An 18,484-nucleotide genomic window follows, 5' to 3' on the forward strand; every position below is an offset into this window, starting at 1 on the left:
CTGCCTGTGTGATAATGTATGTGTATACTTGATTGTGTTCTGCTGGCTCCTCACCGCTGCTGCTGTGGCCAAGGAGCAGGCTGGCTCAGTCTGAGGGGGAGGGTTTCAACAAACCACTGATGTGTCCTGGTTATGTTCGGTGGTACATTTTTGGCAAGTCACATCCCGGTGATTTCAAGAAACTTGCGGGATTGCTTTTCTAAACTGCATTTTCTGAAGAGTACAGACACTGAATCATTACTGATGTCGCCATCAAGATCTTGACATTGTGAGTGTTTTGTCAATTAACCAAGGTCAGGAAATCTAGAATAATCCTACGTAATACTGTAACTAATTTGGTTGGCCTCAGGGGTGATGCACCTGGTTTGGGGGTTAAGGTCGGATTTGCTGGTTGGCGGTACCTACGAGATTGTTTAATGGCAGTTAAGGGACTGCGGGCAGTTGCGCGATACAGTATTGCGCAAGAATTGAGTCGAGGCTTCGCGAGTGGCTGCCCGAACCGTGCCAGGCAACTATCGGAAATTATGTAAATAAATGAGCTGAGAAATCAATGCAGAATTTGTTCAAAACAATTCGAGATCAATCAGTTTAAAACAATTTCGTCTTGAGATGAAGAGGATCCAGTTTTCCTAGAGTTTAGCGGCCATTTCTGAAGAATGAAGCGACGGGTTTGGTCAGATTGTATTGCGTTGGTCAGCGAGGGTCAGTCACTCACCCCATGCATCGGCCGGCACAAGTATGTTGCATGCGGCGTGGAGGAAAAAGTACGTACGTTTGCGTTCTTGTAATGTATTCTTATTGATTCCCTAGTGCCAGGGAGAGCCGCCAGGTGAGAGTAGCAAGGCGGGCGCCTCAATTGAAGTCAGTTGCCCGCCAGCCGCTGCGGAGGGAGCACCAGGCGGCGGGGAGCACGTGGATCCCATGCTGCCCCTGTGATCGCCTCCCGTGCCATTGTAGTTTAGGTATGTTGCCATCCCCGTCGCCAGCTGATGCTTTGTGGCTGAACTCGCATTGACACCTGTGGCCAGAATATATTAAGTATTGATAGTGATGGAAGAGATCTGAATGATCAGCAGCCAATCCAGTAATTTTCGGGTAGTTAGGTAGTTATGTTAAATTAGATGCACATCATTACCATCGTCATGATTTCGCTCTATCTCCTTACTTTTCTTTACAGGATTGGATGTAAGTTAAATTACGTTACATTACCTAATCTAACTTAATATAACCTAACCTAAAATAACTAAACTCAGCTAACCTTAGCCAAACCAACTTAACCTATCATAACTTTTATCCATACTAACCTAACCTGACCTTGCCCAAAAGTAGATATAGTGGCTAAATACAAAATGACAGGAATGCAATCACTGACAGAAAACGACAAGCACATGAAAAACTTGTAAGAAATATTAGCAAATGTATATAAGAAAGGAGAGTCCTTTATTTTTAGCTCAGATATTTGACTTCTATTTACGTTCTATTCATTGTTCTCAAAATCAGCTGATGTGTACTTACACCATCCCATCTTGTCTTGTATAAATTTTTTTTTTTTTTATTTGTTGATCATCTTCGTCTCTGTTACTTTCAATGATTCTGGTGAAATTATCGGGGTTTGCAAAGAGTGCTTTTATGATTCCAGTGATGATTTAAGACGTCGTTTTTACGTTCAAAGGTATTTTCTTGCTTCTGATAATAGTTTAATAGAGTTTACTAGAAGTTCTTGTGGTTTTCAGGGGGTTTTTATGATTCTAGTGAAAGTTTAACAAAAATTCTACACCATGGTAATGTAGTAAACTTGTGGGCGTTCTTTTGACTTTCAAGGGTATTTTCATTGTTTTAATTATAGCTTATTGAAAATTCCCGTGGTTTTTAAGGGTTTTTCATGATCCGAGTGAAAATTTAACAAGGCCTTTGAAAATAGTCTATGAGAGAACGAAAGTGAGAATACAAGTCACACTCCCTGTCAGCTTGCGTGGACGTGACAGCGTGACATAAGCGGGAAGCAATCGTTAGGGGTCTGTCACAAGCCAGGTGAGACCCACACCTGTTGGCTTGTTCACCTTGCTCTCTCTCTCTCTCTCTCTCTCTCTCTCTCTCTCTCTCTCTCTCTCTGAATATTCATGGTAATCTCGCCCAACACAACATTCCTCTCAAAATAACTGCATATCTCACACCGTTACCACATGTTAGTAATCTTTATTGCTTCTAGTGTGTGACGTGTTGTAGAGACGAATAACTGAAATATAATTTGTTAATATAACCTCGTACCAATTTTATTAACTTTTTCTAATTTTGTTGTCCAGAGATACTCAGAATTTTATTAATATTTTGCCGCATTTCTGATATGAATGTAGTGAATAAATAGATTGATTGATTGGTAAATAGATTGACAGACAGATAGATAGATATATTTATTGGTGTACATAAATGTTAGCCATACTGTATCTCGTTTTATCTCTCTCTCTCTCTCTCTCTCTCTCTCTCTCTCTCTCTCTCTCTCTCTCTCTCTCTCTCTCTCTCTCTCTCTCTCTCTCTCTCTCTCTCTCTCATAATTAATTCTCTCCCTGTACTCTCGCATATCCACCCCTCTCTGCATTCACTTTCACTCGCCCTCCTCATTCTCTTCACCTGCACTGCATTAAACTCTCCCACAGCCCCTCTCCCTTCTGCTCTCACACTCCCTCCGCCCTCTCACTCCCTCTCCCTCTCTCCCTTCACACGTGTTCCCAGGCGGTTACAGTGTTGCCACATCTCTCTCTCTTTTCCTCTCTCACTCACTACTTCCTTCATTCATCCATTTTTTACCGTTATTTCTTCATGCTTTGTTATTCATTCTTGGTTTATTGTTTTATTTTGTCGTTCTTCTCTTTAATGTCCGTGCGTATGATTTTGAAGGATATATTAGGAAGTATGTGGTTTTAATCATAATATTGCAAGGCTATCGTGCCGAGAGGAATCAAAATTATGAAAAGGATCGCAGGGGGATTTTAAGAAGAGTGAGAGATTTAAGAGGAGGATAATTAAGAAAACTAATAAAGATGATAAGGCAGAGAGATTGTGAATAGTGAAGGATTTTCAAACCAAGACAAAGGAAGGATAGGATAGCGTGCATCGTTTGTGGGGGAAAAAAAAGGAAATTCTATGAAAGACAGTAGTAAAATAGAATGAAGCAAATAAGTTTGTGGGGAAAAAGGGAGATGAAACAGAAGATAGAGTAAAATGTTTTGTGAAGAAGGAAAGTTGAGACAGAAGTAAGAGAAACTGAAAATAAAGTCTAGAATAAACGAATTAATAAATTAACAAATACAATGAGTAGAACATATAAGATAAAAAAGGGTATCTGAAGTAAAGCTTACGAAAAAAAAAAAAACATGCATACCTACAAACAAAGGAAACAAAGAGTAGCATTAAAACTAGAAAAAAGAAAGACAGAACCGAACCAAGGCTCAAACAAACCAGCTCAGCATTATAAGAAAATATGTATCGACTTGGTTCCTTTCATTCTTTCTTTTTCTTTGTGTGTGGTGGTTTTCAAGGAACTTTTAGAACTGGAAGTGCGCTAACAATTTTCACAAGTACCACGAAATGCTCGGTGAGGTTTTCAAAGCGTAGCGGATTACTGTCAGTGAGCGAGCGAGTGAACGAACTAGCGAGCGAACCAGCGAGCGATGAGTTTCCGGAATGAATTAGTCACCCAGTCAGTTCAGCGAAATATTTGTGCTTTCTGAAAAATAGCGATAAAAAAAAGAACCTTCGCACATGCACTAAGGTTTTACGAAAGTGGTCTAGAATGTGTGTTAATAATTGAACTAAGTGTAGCCATGTTCCTTTGTGTATTATGAGTTACTTAAAAAATAGTCTTTTTTGAAACTAACAATAAAAAAGAACCTTGGCATATGTATTAAGGCTTTACGAAAGTTGTCTTTGAGTGTGTATTAATAAATGCACTAAGTCTAGCTGTGTTCCTTTGCGTGCATTATGAGTCTTGGTCTAAAAGAAAAAAAAAATAATAATGTGCCTTTCTGAAAATAGCAATAAAAAAAATAAAAAATCTTTGCACAGCACTAAGGTCAACGAAAGTTGTGTTGAGTGTACGTTAATAATTGAATGAAGTCTAGGCATGTTACTTTGCGTTCATTATGATTCTTGGTAAAAAATAAATTAAATGAGATAAACAATACAAAAATCAAATAAATGAATAAATAAATACGAAGATAAAAGTCTCGGTCTTGGTTTTGTCTTTTTTTTTAGTTCCATTGAATATAATGATTATCCGTGACGGTGAAGAGAAAGAATACAAAGGAATTCGTAGGAAGAACGAACAGCACCTTACCTGTTGGTCCTCACGAGGTTGTCTGTGATCTTTGTTTAAAGTTTGGCATGTAGGATGGTACAGGCGAAGAGAAAGAAGAGGAATAGGTGGAAGAATGGACGAGAAAGAAGACGAAGAGACAAGGAGGAGGAGGAGAAGAAGGAGAAGGAGGAGGAGTGGGACGAGGAGAAGGTATAGAAAGAAGAAAACTGAGAAAGAATGATAAATATGCTGTCACAAGAGAGAGGGAAAAAAGAGAAAAGAAAGGAAAATGCAAAGAAAAATTAAATAAAAGAAGTAAGAGAGGAAAAATTAATGCAAGCCAATACGAAGAGCAAAAATAGAAAAAAAACAACACTTGAGCGTGTGTACAGTAATTCCAACTTGCCTCGACACCAGAGAGCCAAAAGAATCAACGAGGATCTTAATTTTAGTAGTTTTTAATCTTTAATGTCAAGAATTCTGGTCAATGGGGAAAAAGAAAGAAAAAGAAAAATAATGGGAAAAAAATCAGGCCATTCAACTTCCCTTTCACAAAAAAAGAAAAAAACAAAGAAAGAAAAAAACAACAACGAAGAACAAAAGCGGATAAAGAGTTCTAGAGTTTACCAGTGAAAGGGATGAAAGAGTGAAGGTAACGGTTAACTCTTGCTATAGTGAGGCGGACAGAATAATGAAAGTGCGTAGAATGTCTCGTATTCTAGATAGATGCGAAAGAATGAACGTACTAGTTAACTTTTGTATTACGAAGATGGACAGGATAAAGAGAATCAATAGAAAAAAAAAAACTGTATTTTAGATTATGATTCAAGGATAATATAAATGAACATACTGGTAACTGAGGTGTGCAGAATAATGAAGTCCTGTAATCCTTTATATTATATTATGATTCAAAGCACCCGTGTTAAATGCTCTCTTTCCTTCCAGAATCTCACTATCAAATTACGATTCAAGTATGATATAAATGAACGGACTGATAACTGAAGTGTTCAAGATAATGAGTTCCTGTATTCAAAGCACCTGCATCATTCCTTCCTTGCTTTCCTCGTGACTCCTGCTCTCTTCCTTTCCAGAACCTCACGCCGTGCCTAAAACAACAATCATGTGCCTTATTTAATGAGTGATCGCGTTGCCTTGCTGTCGTCTTCTACCTCATCCTTCCCTCACACTCTACAGACCAGGTAAGTGCCGTTCACTATAATTTTGCCATAGAAGACGGGAGCCACGGGGACACAGTAACTCCTGCCACTGACTGATGCTCTTACTCGCTGGCTCGTCTATGTATTCGCGCCTTGTTTTGAAACGTGTGGTAATGGTGTGTGTGTGTGTGTGTGTGGTGTATGTGTGTGTGTGTGTGTGTGTGTGTGTGTGTGTGTGTGTGTGTGTGTGTGTGTGTGTGTGTGTGTGTGTGTGTGTGTGTGAGTGTGTTAGTGAGTACTCAAGAGATAGATAGTTAGATAGATAAATAGATAGATAGATAGGTAGGTAGACAGAAAGGTAGGTAGTTATGTAAATAGATAAACATACCTCTTTTATAGACTTTCCTTGCTTTCTTCACAAAGTTTTGGTATAATTCTCTCTCTCTCTCTCTCTCTCTCTCTCTCTCTCTCTCTCTCTCTCTCTCTCTCTCTCTCTCTCTCTCTCTCTCACCTTCACTCTCTCTCTCTCTCTCCCTTGTTATTCCCGGGTCTGCAAAAGTGAACAGTGCAGTCGCTTCGTTCATTACTCAGTGCTTAGTTATTTATACGTCTTGCACATGCACCTAACACTTGGCAGCCCAGCCCACCCCAGTCCAGCCCAGCCCAGCCCAGTCCAACACAGTATAGTCCAATCGATACCCCCTCCCCTCCTCACCTGTCCCTGTATATACCTGCCCAACTCCATCTCTGTCCCCCTGTCCCCTTCTCTCATGCCTCTGGTCAATACAAGAAACAGTGCCACATTCCTGCGTCCTCGTGTCGTGATGTGATGTAATGGCGAGTTTGATGTAACGTTTCCCTTGATGCTCAGCGAAGTGTCCGGAGGCTTAGCCCTCGTGTTCGTGTTGTTTGTTTTTATTTCGTTGACTGGGGAATAGATGGCGTTGGGAAGTATGCATAGACCAGTAGGAATGTTAGGTTAGGTTAGTTTTGTATTTTAGGAGAGAGAGATGGCGTTGGGATATATATATATATATATATATATATATATATATATATATATATATATATATATATATATATATATATATATATATATATATATATATATATATATATATATATATATATATATATATATATATATATATATATATATATATATATATATAAGATCATAGGAACAAAAGCATGATAAATGAGGAGGAGGAGAAGGAACTGTGAGGTTATTGCACTTGGTTAGGTGAGGTTACGTTAGTTTTGATTAGGTTAAGTTACGTTAGGGACATTTCTACACCTCTTTTTTTTGCAGATATGAAGGAAAAGGGAGAGGAAGGATGAGGAACTGTTAAGGTAATAGGTACCAAGAGGAGGAGGAGGAGGAGGAGGAAATGTTAAGATTATAGGTAGGTTACGTCGGATTATTTTCTACACCTCTTTCTACCAGTATGAAGGAGAACGAGGAAGAGAAGAAAAAAGGAAGAAAAGAAGGAGGGAAAAATAATATGAAGGCAGTACGTAGGTTGTATAATGAGTCCAGCAGTGCAGTAATGAATGCCTCACTTCATTAATATCTCAAAGCCAAACAGAAGCAATCAATCAATGGGATTTTTACAACTTGTGAGAGAAAAAAAGAGACCGGGGAGAGAAAAAAAATCAACGAGTAAAGGAGAGGAATTAGTACCGAGCTGGAATGCAAACACCATTAGAGAGAGAGAGAGAGAGAGAGAGAGAGAGAGAGAGAGAGAGAGAGAGAGAGAGAGAGAGAGAGAGAGAGAGAGAGAGAGAGAGAGAGAGAGAGAGAGAGAGAGAGAGAGAGAGAGACTATTACCATTCATATCCATTCATTACTAAACCCATTCCATGCAGAAAATTAATTGAGAATAACCTAACCTAACCTAACTTGACCCCCGTCCCCCCACACACACACACACGACCACCACCACCACCACCACCACCACCATCACCACCACTCTCTACCTTTATTGAGTGAGTACCAACTGTGCACCTCACCTCGCCTCACCTTCCTTGATCAATAGACTCATTCTTGCCCACCAGCCGAAGCTTTCTGAGTGAGGCGTGAAGAGTCTGCCAATGGCCTTGGATGTGTGACGCACGGACGTAGCTGGGGGAGGAGAAGGGGGAGGGAAGGAAACACAAGGAAATACAAAGAAAGGATAAATAGTAGTGGGTCTTGGTTCTGCTTATGTGGTTGTTTGTGTTAAGTTGTGTTTGCCTAGTTTAGAGTGTTAGTTGTTAGGTGTTAATGGAGGACGAAGAGAAGGAGGAGGAGGAGGAGGAGGAGGAGGAGGAGGAGGAGGAGGAGGAGGGAAAGGGGAAGAGGAAGAGGGAGAGGAGGAGGAGGAGGGAAAAAAAAAGAGAAAAGGGAAGAGACTGCCGACGAAGAAACAATGAAAAAGAAGAAAGAGGAGGAGGAAGCAGAAAAGGAAAAAAAAATAAAGAGAAAGAGGAATACAAAGAAAAGAAAAGGAGAAAGCGTGGAAAGAGAAAAGGGCAATGGTGAGGAGGAAATAAAAAAAAAGAAAAGAAGATAAATGAAGAGGAACAAAACAGAAGAACAAGAACATGAATAAAAAAAAATTATGTATGTATGATATGTATGCGTATATATGTCCGTGCGTGTGTGAATAACAATAACTTTTTCTCCCTATGACAAGTCGAGGTCAGCTTTATATAGTATTCCCTGACGCCCACAACTCGTCCAAACATACCCTTTTATATTCACTGGTATGGAAGGATGTGTAGGGAAGGCACGTCAGGTAAAGGTGCGTCCGATATCCATTAGCAGACATTGAGATAGGTGTGTAGGGTAGGTTAGGTTAGTTTGGTTAGGCTAGGTTGGGTTAGGTAGGTTGGGTTAGGATCGGGTTAGATTGGGTTAAGTTATGTTAGGTTAGATTATGTTAGGTTGTTAAATTACGTTAGGTTAGATTAGGTTGAATTAGGTTAGGTTAAATTAGGTTAAGTTAGGTTAGATTAAATTAGGTTAGGTTAAGTTAGGTTAGATTAGGTTAAGTTAGGATAGATTAGGTTTGGGTAGGTTAGGTTAGATTAGGATAGGCTTGGGCATGTACATAAGGCAAATACATGAAGGTCACTACCAGTCCATACCTTGAGTCAGTGGCAGGGCACGTATTGACTAAGGCAAGGGGAGACACAGGCTGCGAGATGAATAATGCAGGCCAGTGTTGCGTGAGGAGGAGTGCTTAGCTCCTCACCTTCGCCTCAAGGGACGTGCGGGGACCTTGCCTTATTAACACGTCCTCTACCTCCTCTCACTTAGATTTCGTAATTAATTCTAAATGCTAGATATTTTGTTTCCTTCACTGTTTAGATTTCGTAATTAACTCTTTTATTGCTAGGTCCCTGTTTTTTTAATATTCCTTTTATCTCCCCTTATTTAGATTTCTTACTTAGATATTTTGTTTCCCACACACTGTCTAGATTTCGTAATTAACTCTTTTATTGCTAGATATTTTGTTTCTTTTAAAATGTCCTCCATCTCACCTCACTTAGATTTCGTAATTGATTTCTATTGCTTTTTTGTTTCCACTCCACTGTCTATATTTCGTGATTAACTCCTCCATTGCTAGATATTTTGTTTCATGTAGTCATTTGCTACTTTACCTTTTTAACACGTTCTCCACCTCACCTTACCTAGATCTCGTAATTAACTCCTTCGCTCTAACATGTTTTTCCCCCTCACTGTCTAGACTTCATAATGAACCCTTCTACTGTTTTTTTCTATAATCACACGCGGCATTTCAAACACTTACGGCATTCAAACACTTTGCATTGTTAATACTATATTGTACATATTTTTTTTTGCTAAAACACTCAATATTTAGTTAATAATTTGAATCTCAGCTCACGCCACACAAAGCAATGTTATCCCCGCTGCTCAGTCTGAAATAAATATGCACCGAACCATCCCTTCATACGATGCATGTAATATTTATAACGACATTCTTTCCTGTCATATCTTGTTGGCTAAAAAAGTCATTATCAAGTCTATTCTGCTCACAGTCAAACCAGCAGTCACTCCTATGCGTTTCTGAGTAAGTGACACAGTGTTTTCTCTTCCTACACGAAAAGAGTCTTTCCTGTCATATCCTAATAGCTAAAAGAAAAAAAAAAACAAATATATATAGTCTTTAGATTACCAAGTCTCTTCCATTCACAGTCCAAGGAACAGCCACTCTTATGAACTTCTGAATACGTGATACAGTGCTCTTTCTTCCCACATGACAAGATTCTTCAGCAAATGGAATGTTTGGTAATACGAGCGTCTTTACTGTGCGTCTGGTGAGGTTTATGGCGCGAGGGAGCGGTGTGCGGTGGCCCAGAGGTGAGAGGCAACGTGTTAACAAGAGCAGCGTTTTGTCCTCCCCGCTTCTGCCTCTAATAATAGTGTTGTGCTGTGTAGTGTATCCCTCATTCCTCATGCTTAGTTCTGGGAAGGCGCAAAACACATTGACACGCGCGCATGTCTCTCTCTCTCTCTCTCTCTCTCTCTCTCTCTCTCTCTCTCTCTCTCTCTCTCTCTCTCTCTCTCTCTCTCTCTCTCTCTCTCTCTCTCTCTCTCTCTCTCTCTCTCTCTCTCTCTCTCTCTCTCTCTCTCTCTCTCTCTCTCTCTCTCTCTCTCTCTCTCTCTCTCTCTCTCTCTCTCTCTCTCTCTCTCTCTCTCTCTCTCTCTCTCTCTCTCTCTCTCTCTCTCTCTCTCTCTCTCTCTCAGCTCCCCTTCCTTGTCGTGTATATTTACCAGTTTATAACGACAATTAAAACTTTGATTGTACATGATTATAGATTTCTTACACTCCTCTTCCTCCTTCCCCTCTCACTACCTCATCCTAGAGTGCTGTATATTGTATTACTAATCCGCAGTGTTATTAAGGAGTTCTGGAACGTGTGTCTTGGCAAATGAGAGGGCAGAGAAGAGAAGCAGAGAAACAGCGTTGCAATCTGAGCCTAGTGCGCCGAGTAAGTGAAACGCGGCAGGTTTGTACCGTAGTGTTTTTTTTCTGGGCCACCGAGTTGTGGCTTACTCGCGGTGACTTGCTGGCTGAGTGACTGAATTTCCCTACGTGTGGTGTTCTGGGCTGGCTGTTCTCTTTGTGTTGTTTGTACGTAGGGTTCCCGCAGTGAAAATTGAGAGGTAGAAGTCCAGAAGGAATTAAGAGGAGCAAAAAAGAATTAGAACAGAGGAGGAAACAGTTAAAAGGAAGGAGTTAAGAGTTATAGAAGGCAATAAATATGGGTTAAGAAGCAGAAGGTAATATAGAAGTGTTAAAAGGAATGAGAGTAGAGTGAAAAGGAAAGAGTTGGGCGTTTGAGAGGAGTCGAGAAAGGTAAAGTCGAAATTTATAGCTTCGTGTTATTAAAAAAAAAAGTGTACGTGCATTTTTAAAGCGCAATTTGACGGCAATTGACATTTTTTAAGAATTATCCATTTATAACCGTCTTAAATTTCTATTGCTCGGGAAATGGCGAAGAGCTGCTGCTGCTGCTGCTGCTGCTGCTGCTGCTGCTGCTGCTGCTGCTGCTGCTGCTGCTGCTGCTGCTGCTGCTGCTGCTGCTGCTGCTGCTGCTGCTGCTGCTGCTACTACTACTACTACTACTACTACTACTACTACTACTACTACTACTACTACTACTACTACCTCTCCTACTACAACAAAAACAACAACAACGACAACAACAACAACAACAACAAAAATAACAACTACTACTACAACAACTACTACTACTGCTACTACTACTACTACTACTACTACTACTACTACTACTACTACTACTGCTATTACTACTACTACTACCTCTCCTACTACAACAACAACAACAACAACAACAACAACAACAACAACAACTACTACTACTACTACTACTATTACTACCTCTCCTCCTCCTCCTCCTCCTCCTCCTCCTACTACTACTACTACTACTACTACTGCTACTACTATTACCACTACTACTATTACCACTACTACTACTACTACCACTACTACTATTACCACTACTACTACTACTACTACCACTACTACTACTACTACTACCACCACCACTACTACTACTACTACCACCATCACCACCACCACCACTACTACTTATACTACTACTACTACTACTACTACTACTACTACTACTACTACTACTACTACTACTACTACTACTACTGCTACATCCCTTCTACATCCCCGCACACACAAGCTACTCACATATCCGATACATTCCCGAAGGTCACAGAGGCAGCCAGCTTGCCAGACAACTCTGCTCTTTGTGTGCAGGTGGCGGAGGGATCAGGATAGCGTGGTGTTGGTGAATAGTTTAGAACGGTCCTCTGGTTCCCTCCGGCGGTGTGTGAGACTAGCCTATGTACAGTGTCCGTCTGAATTTATGTTCTTTCACGCCTTTGCTGTTTTATGTGTCCTGACCTCCTCTTTTATTGCCCAATTTCATGTGTTTTTTCTTCTCTTTTTTATATATTTTCTATTTAAGTCTTTTTTTTCTACCTTTTTTTCTGTCTCTTGTTTTTTTTTCTCTTCCTATTTCTGTTACGGTGTTGTTTTTACTTTTTTTTTTTTCTCGTTTATGTGCTTTTCTTTGTGTGATCTCTGTTTTTTTTTTTTTTTTTGCCTATTTTTTTCTGTTCCGTTCGTATGTTCTTTTCGCCTATTTTGTGAATATTTTTCTTTGTTTTTCTATCTTTATTCGCTGTCGTCCTCATTTCCCTTCTCCTTTCTCTTTCACTCCCCCTCTTCCACCCTCTCCCTCCTCTCTTTCTCCCTACCTATACACCCATGTTTCATCACCCTTCACACACACACACACACACACACACACACACACCTGTTAAGTAATCAACAAGGGAGTAACTACTTGATCCCTCTATAAAAAGCGTGACAAGGATTACTAGATCGATACTGAATGACGACATGTTGAGGGAAGGCAGGGCAGAGGTGAGGCGCTGAAAGGTGTACTCTAGTGGCCGTGAACTGAAGTACATGACGTGATAGAGATCGGCAGTGTTCATTAGAGGCATTTGTTCTTTCTTGTAGATTGTCAGGTGGGGTTAAAAAGAGATGACAGTGGATTTTGAAAGTTTGGTGCTATTGGTGTTATGTTTAAGATTGACAGGCGTTATAAGAAAAAAGGTATTAATGAATTTTTTAAAGATTTATTATTGTTTTTATGTTCATAAGAGACGTTTGTTCTTTGTTGTAGATCGACAGGTAAGATTGAAAGGAAGGGTTAGTGAATGTTAAAGTCTTTAATTGTGTTGTAGTAATGTTGTTATTATGAACGTGTGTATTGAAAAGATAGTTTGGTAAGTTTATTTTTTTTATTGAGGTTTTATATTTCAGGTGTAGGTAGAACTTAAAAGAAAAGATAAAAAGGATCTTTCATCATACTGTCTACCCATGAACACACACACACACACACACACACACACACACACACACACACACACACACACACACACATACTTGAATGAGGCAAGTAGTCGAGTTAGTAATTGTCAGTAGTAGATATTGAATTTAAAGCAAACTTTATTGCATTCCTTTCTATATTTAGCCGCATGTGAGTTTTTATACAATGAGAGTCACTTAGAAAAAGAAGAAAAGAAAAAGAAAAGAAAAAGGAAGGAATGAAAACAAGAAAATAAATGCATTCAAGTCACATAAAACAATAAATAAAAATAAAGTAGAAATAGTAAGTGACTGAAATGAATTGAAATGATGAAACAAACCAATGAAAATTAAAGAAAAAGTAAGTAGATGTAAATATGATAGAAATAACACAAAGTAAAACTGATTAGTGGTTGATATTAAATAAAGTAAAAAAGCAAAAAAATCTGTAAAGTAAAAGTAAAGTTAACTAAAGATAAAGACACAGAACCAATGTCTTTTTCTTAATTCATGACAGGAAGCACCACAAACCTTTACACGGAATAGAAACAGTTAAAAAAATAGAAAATAAAGAAAAGCTACTTTCTCTCTCTCTCTCTCTCTCTCTCTCTCTCTCTCTCTCTCTCTCTCTCTCTCTCTCTCTCTCTCTCTCTCTCTCTCTCTCTGGACGTCATAGTGTTAAAATATTCATTGATTCATTGACTCAGGAAGGTTGGTGGAGAGAGAGAGAGAGAGGAGAGAGAGAGAGAGGAGAGAGGAGAGAGAGAGAGAGAGAGAGAGAGAGAGAGAGAGAGAGAGAGAAGAAACGCCTACAGCCCACATCATTTCTCTTATTCCTCTAAATAAACCCAAATCTAAATAAAGGGAAATAAATAAATGAATAAATGAAATAAATGAACAACTGCACAAGGGGAATAAAAAAAAAAAAATAAATAGCACTTCGTGAGGAACAAAAGGTATGTTGTTGCGCCTGTATTGTTGTCCTTCCTTTGTGTTCTTTTTGTACATTACATCATCGCTAGAATAAAAAAAAAAACATAAGCTTGAAAAAAAAGTAATTGTTCCTCGTTTTTCGTTCAGTTATTCATTACTTTCGTCAAGGTCATGAGAGAGAGAGAGAGAGAGAGAGAGAGAGAGAGAGAGAGAGAGAGAGAGAGAGAGAGAGAGAGAGAGAGAGAGAGAGAGAGAGAGAGAGAGAGAGAGAGAGAGAGAGAGAGAGAGAGAGAGAGAGAGAGAGAGAGAGAGAGAGAGAGAGAGAGAGAGAGAGAGAGAGAGAGAGAGAGAGAGAGAGAGAGAGAGAGAGAGAGAGAGAGAGAGAGAGAGAGAGAGAGAGAGAGAGAGAGAGAGAGAGAGAGAGAGAGAGAGAGAGAGAGAGAGAGAGAGAGAGGAGGAGAAATAGTAGTTTTATAAGAGGGGAGGGGACAGGATATGGAATGGGAAGAGAGGGAGAGGAAGAGGGGGAGAGGGAAGGCGATGGGAGAGCAATAGGAGGGGGATAAAAATTGATTTGTTTGCTGGAAGACGATGGAGGGAGGGGAAAGAAGAGGAGGAAGGGGACAAGAAAGATTTTGATAAAGGGGAGAATGATTTAAGGGAAGGGGAGAGGGGAGGAGATAGGGAGCAGAGGGGGAACGATTTTGTAAGAGAGTGAGGGGGAGAAGGGAGACAGTGGGGGAGTAATTTAGTAAGAGGAGGAGGAGGAGGAGGAGGGAAGAGGAGGAGGGGGGACTTAATGGGGAGATATTTTATAAGAGGGGAAGGGAGAGGAAGGGAAGGACAAGGGGAGGAGGGTGGGAAAGGGGGAGCTAGTGGGGAGGCGTTTTTGTAAGAGGAGGAGGAGGAGGAGGAGGAGGAGGAGGAGGAGGAGGGGGAGAAAATAAAAAGTAGAAGAGACATGATTTAGCTGTGATTTTATGAGAGAAAAGGGAACGAAGGGAAAGGAAGAAGGGAATAAGAGGATAAAGAATAGATAGAGAAGATAGAGAATGATAGAAGAGGGGAAGAGAGGAAATACTGGAAAAGATAAGTAGAAAAAAAAAATAAAGATTAAGATTTAGTATGAGCGAATGAAGGAAATGAAGAAAGAAAAGATAAATATTTTGCAAGAAAGAATGATGGAAGAGGAGGAAAAGACGGGGAAGAATAGCAGAAGGCAAGTAGAATGAGTAAAAAAAAAAAAAAAAGAGAAAAGGAGGAAAAGTAAAGGTCATGATTTAGGAGGAACGAAATGAAGAAACTGAATAAAAGGAATGATAAACAGAGAGAATGGTGGAAGGAAAAAGCACAGAGAAAGATTTAAAGAAAGAGAAAAGTATATAGGAACAGGAAAGGGTATGAAGGTGAGAGAAATATGAAGGTTACTGAGAACAAATCGATCCAGAAAGAGAGAGAGAGAGAGAGAGAGAGAGAGAGAGAGAGAGAGAGAGAGAGAGAGAGAGAGAGAGAGAGAGAGAGAGAGAGAGAGAGAGTGTGGTTGGGGAGTGTGTGGTTGGGGCTAGCATATCAATTATGGAGAACGAAATCATGACACGAAATATGTCACTGGGACTTGGTTGTGATAGAGCTTGTACCTTTTCTACCTGTGTGTGTGTGTGTGTGTGTGTGTGTGTGTAATAATGATGTGTAAATTTCTTCCTCTTAAGCTTATGTTAGGAAAGCACTCCAAATGTGTTAGTTCAGAAAATCAATAGAGCTTTTTATCCGTTTCACTTCTTCATTATTTTTAGTAGTGAGGGTTAAAAAAAAAAATCATCCCTAGTTACTCCTGCGCTATAATTGTGCTTTTGTTTACTCCATTACGTCAAACAATAGATGAATTAGTACTTTTTATTATACTTATATAGGAGAGGTATCGGCCAAGGGCAACAAAAAGACGGATGAAAAGAAGCCCACGAAAGAATAGGTGCTTATCTTCCATGTAGGGCGGCGGGGAATTAAATACCTCATAACGGGCATAAAATATAATAATCTTACGACGCTTTACTTATGTACATGAAGGAGGAGCATCAAACGCTTTATAATAGCATCTAAATACTAAACGTACGGAGCATTACTGATATTATACTTGAGGGAGAAGCATAACATACCGTACAATAGCGTCTAGGACTAAATTTATGAGGCATTACCTGACATATACTTCATTAGATATCATTTAAGAGGATATAACACTAAATTTATCCCTCATTACTGATATATTCGTCAAGGTAAAGCATCAGGTATCATTTAAAAAGCATCTAAGACTAAATTTGTGACGCATTACTGATACACTCGTCGAAAGAAAGCATTAGATACCATTTCAAAAGCATCTGGGACCAAATTTACGACTCATTACTGATATATTCGTCAAAGAAAACTTGAAATACCATATAAAAAGATCTAAGACTAAATTTATGACTCATTACTGATACATTCATCTAGTACTGGTATACTTTATAATCGCATCCAAAACTACACTTACGCCACACACGTCGGAGCAAGCATCAAATAACACAAAGACAACCACTAGAACACTAAACTAGCATTACCCAGACATATGAGGCGATAAATTAGTACCCGATGGAATTACTGAGAATGTTATGACTGTTTACTCCTCCCACGTCATCATACCTAAGCGTTACGAGCATTATGAACATCGTACCTCTACTTACCACTATTATCGTACACCGGAGTAATTACAGAGCACCCATTATCCACCCACGTTATTTAGGGGCATTTAAAATTTATGTCTTACCGCTATTTCGCCTTAGTCGTAAGTAAAGGTAAGGTATTTGTAGACTGAAGAGTTGTGTGAGGGAATAACATAACAAAAGCAGCAGTGAGAGTGGGAACTGTAGACCAGGTGTGGGAGTTACAGGTAAGCAGGGATCAATACTCGTGGGGATAGGTAGATGTGTGTTAACTTGTGGGTGAGTGTACTGTTAATCTTTGTGTGTGTGTGTGTGTGTGTGTGTGTGTGTGTGTGTGTGTGTTATTATGAATTTTTTCTTCCCTCTCTCTCCCTCTTTTCTTATTTTTTCTTTCTTCTCTTTTTTTTTGTTTTTAATCTGTTTTCTTTTTCTATCTCCCTTTTCTTTCTTTCTTTTTCCCAGTTTTATTTTTCAAGTCTGTTTTTCCGTGTCTTTTGTGTTTATTCAGTTTTATTTATTGTTTGTTTTGTTTTATTTTTTGTTTGCTTATTTTTTGTTGTTATTGCTACATAGAGAGAGAGAGAGAGAGAGAGAGAGAGAGAGAGAGAGAGAGAGAGAGAGAGAGAGAGAGAGAGAGAGAGAGAGAGGGGGGGGGCAGGCAGGCAGGCAGGCAAAGAGAGCTTGTGTGCACGTGGAAATAGGGAGGAGGTGAGTGGAAGCGTGTCTGGACCAGAGGGGAGGGCAGGTGGGGGCGCCGCGCCTTGACACACTGACCTGATTTACCTTTATTCTGTTTTGTCACAACCTATTATCTGTGTTAATGATGTGAGTGTGGCTACAGCGAGGACACGAAACCACGAGAACCTGACGAAGGGCGAGAGTGAGATTAGGTACGGTTGGTCTCAGTATTGATCCCACAAACACCAGTGAATGCCGTGCCTGTGACTCAAATGGTAAAATACGGATTAATGAACTGGTTTAGCAAGTTATCATGTTCTAGTCATAGTTTAACGAACTCTAGTGGGTGGTATTAAGGTTTTCGTGAGTCTTGTGGTAGTTTAACAAGCTATAATGGATATTATTGGATTTTCAAGGGTGTTTCCGTGATTCTATTAACAGGAGGAAGAGGAAGGAGAGAAAAAAATAAAAAGAGAAGTTATAAAGAAAAACAAGAACAAGATGTACAAGAACAAAAAAACAAACAACAAGAAACAGACACTCATACAACTCTTTCTCCTTCTCCTTCACCTTCTCTCCTTTGTCAAGCCGGAAGGGCAAACTGTTCAAAACTTAACCAAACGTCTTGTGGCGTTCGTGTAAAGTCGACGTTCTGTCCCGCGTTTTCTAGGAAGTCGTAGGTTTGCCTTGTGACCACAACTGCCTGTCTGATGGGCGGCGCGCAGGCGAACCTCTCATACTCTTGAAGCAAAGGGAGTGATAAGCATTATAGTTGCATTACTCTCTCTCTCTCTCTCTCTCTCTCTCTCTCTCTCTCTCTCTCTCTCTCTCTGTTTTGCCTGTCTTTTTCTTATGGTTTATTTGTGTTTGTGTTTTATTTATTCTTCATCGTCTTCGTTGTTGCATTTATTGTCATCATCTTTCTTCATGGTTTTATCGTCTTCTTCTTCTTCTTCTTCTTCTCACCAACTAATTTACACTACACTAGTCTTTATAACTTAACACAATTTGTGAATTTGTGAATTTTGCATTTAATGACTTTTTGTTCACTCAAGCACACACACACACACACACACACACACACACACACACACACACACACACACACACACACACACACACACACACACACACACACTAACACCACTTATTTTATTTATCATATTTTTGCAGGAAACTTAGTTATGATATTTTTTTTTTTGTGAGAGAGAGAGAGCTCAGGTTAACTTTCCGTGTGTGTGTGTGTGTGTGTGTGTGTGTGTGTGTGTGTGCAATCGATGCCCAACACAGTCCCTCCTCCTC

The 18,484-nt window shown here is 39.7% G+C and overlaps 1 protein-coding gene across 2 annotated transcripts in view; it reads left to right on the forward strand.

Annotated features, from left to right (window-relative positions):
• The first annotated feature begins 372 nt into the window (after positions 1 to 372).
• The window catches only part of LOC135116501 (uncharacterized), a 31,669-nt gene continuing 13,557 nt past the window's right edge, over positions 373 to 18,484 (forward strand). The window contains exons 1-2 of one of the 2 annotated variants that reach the window (XM_064034014.1): positions 373 to 764; positions 5,386 to 5,493. The gene's annotated coding sequence lies outside the window, so the exon portion shown is untranslated. The other variant, XM_064034013.1, reaches the window with a different exon arrangement.

This window comes from Scylla paramamosain, chromosome 31 (assembly GCF_035594125.1).
Source record: "Scylla paramamosain isolate STU-SP2022 chromosome 31, ASM3559412v1, whole genome shotgun sequence".
Classification (NCBI taxonomy): domain Eukaryota; kingdom Metazoa; phylum Arthropoda; class Malacostraca; order Decapoda; family Portunidae; genus Scylla; species Scylla paramamosain.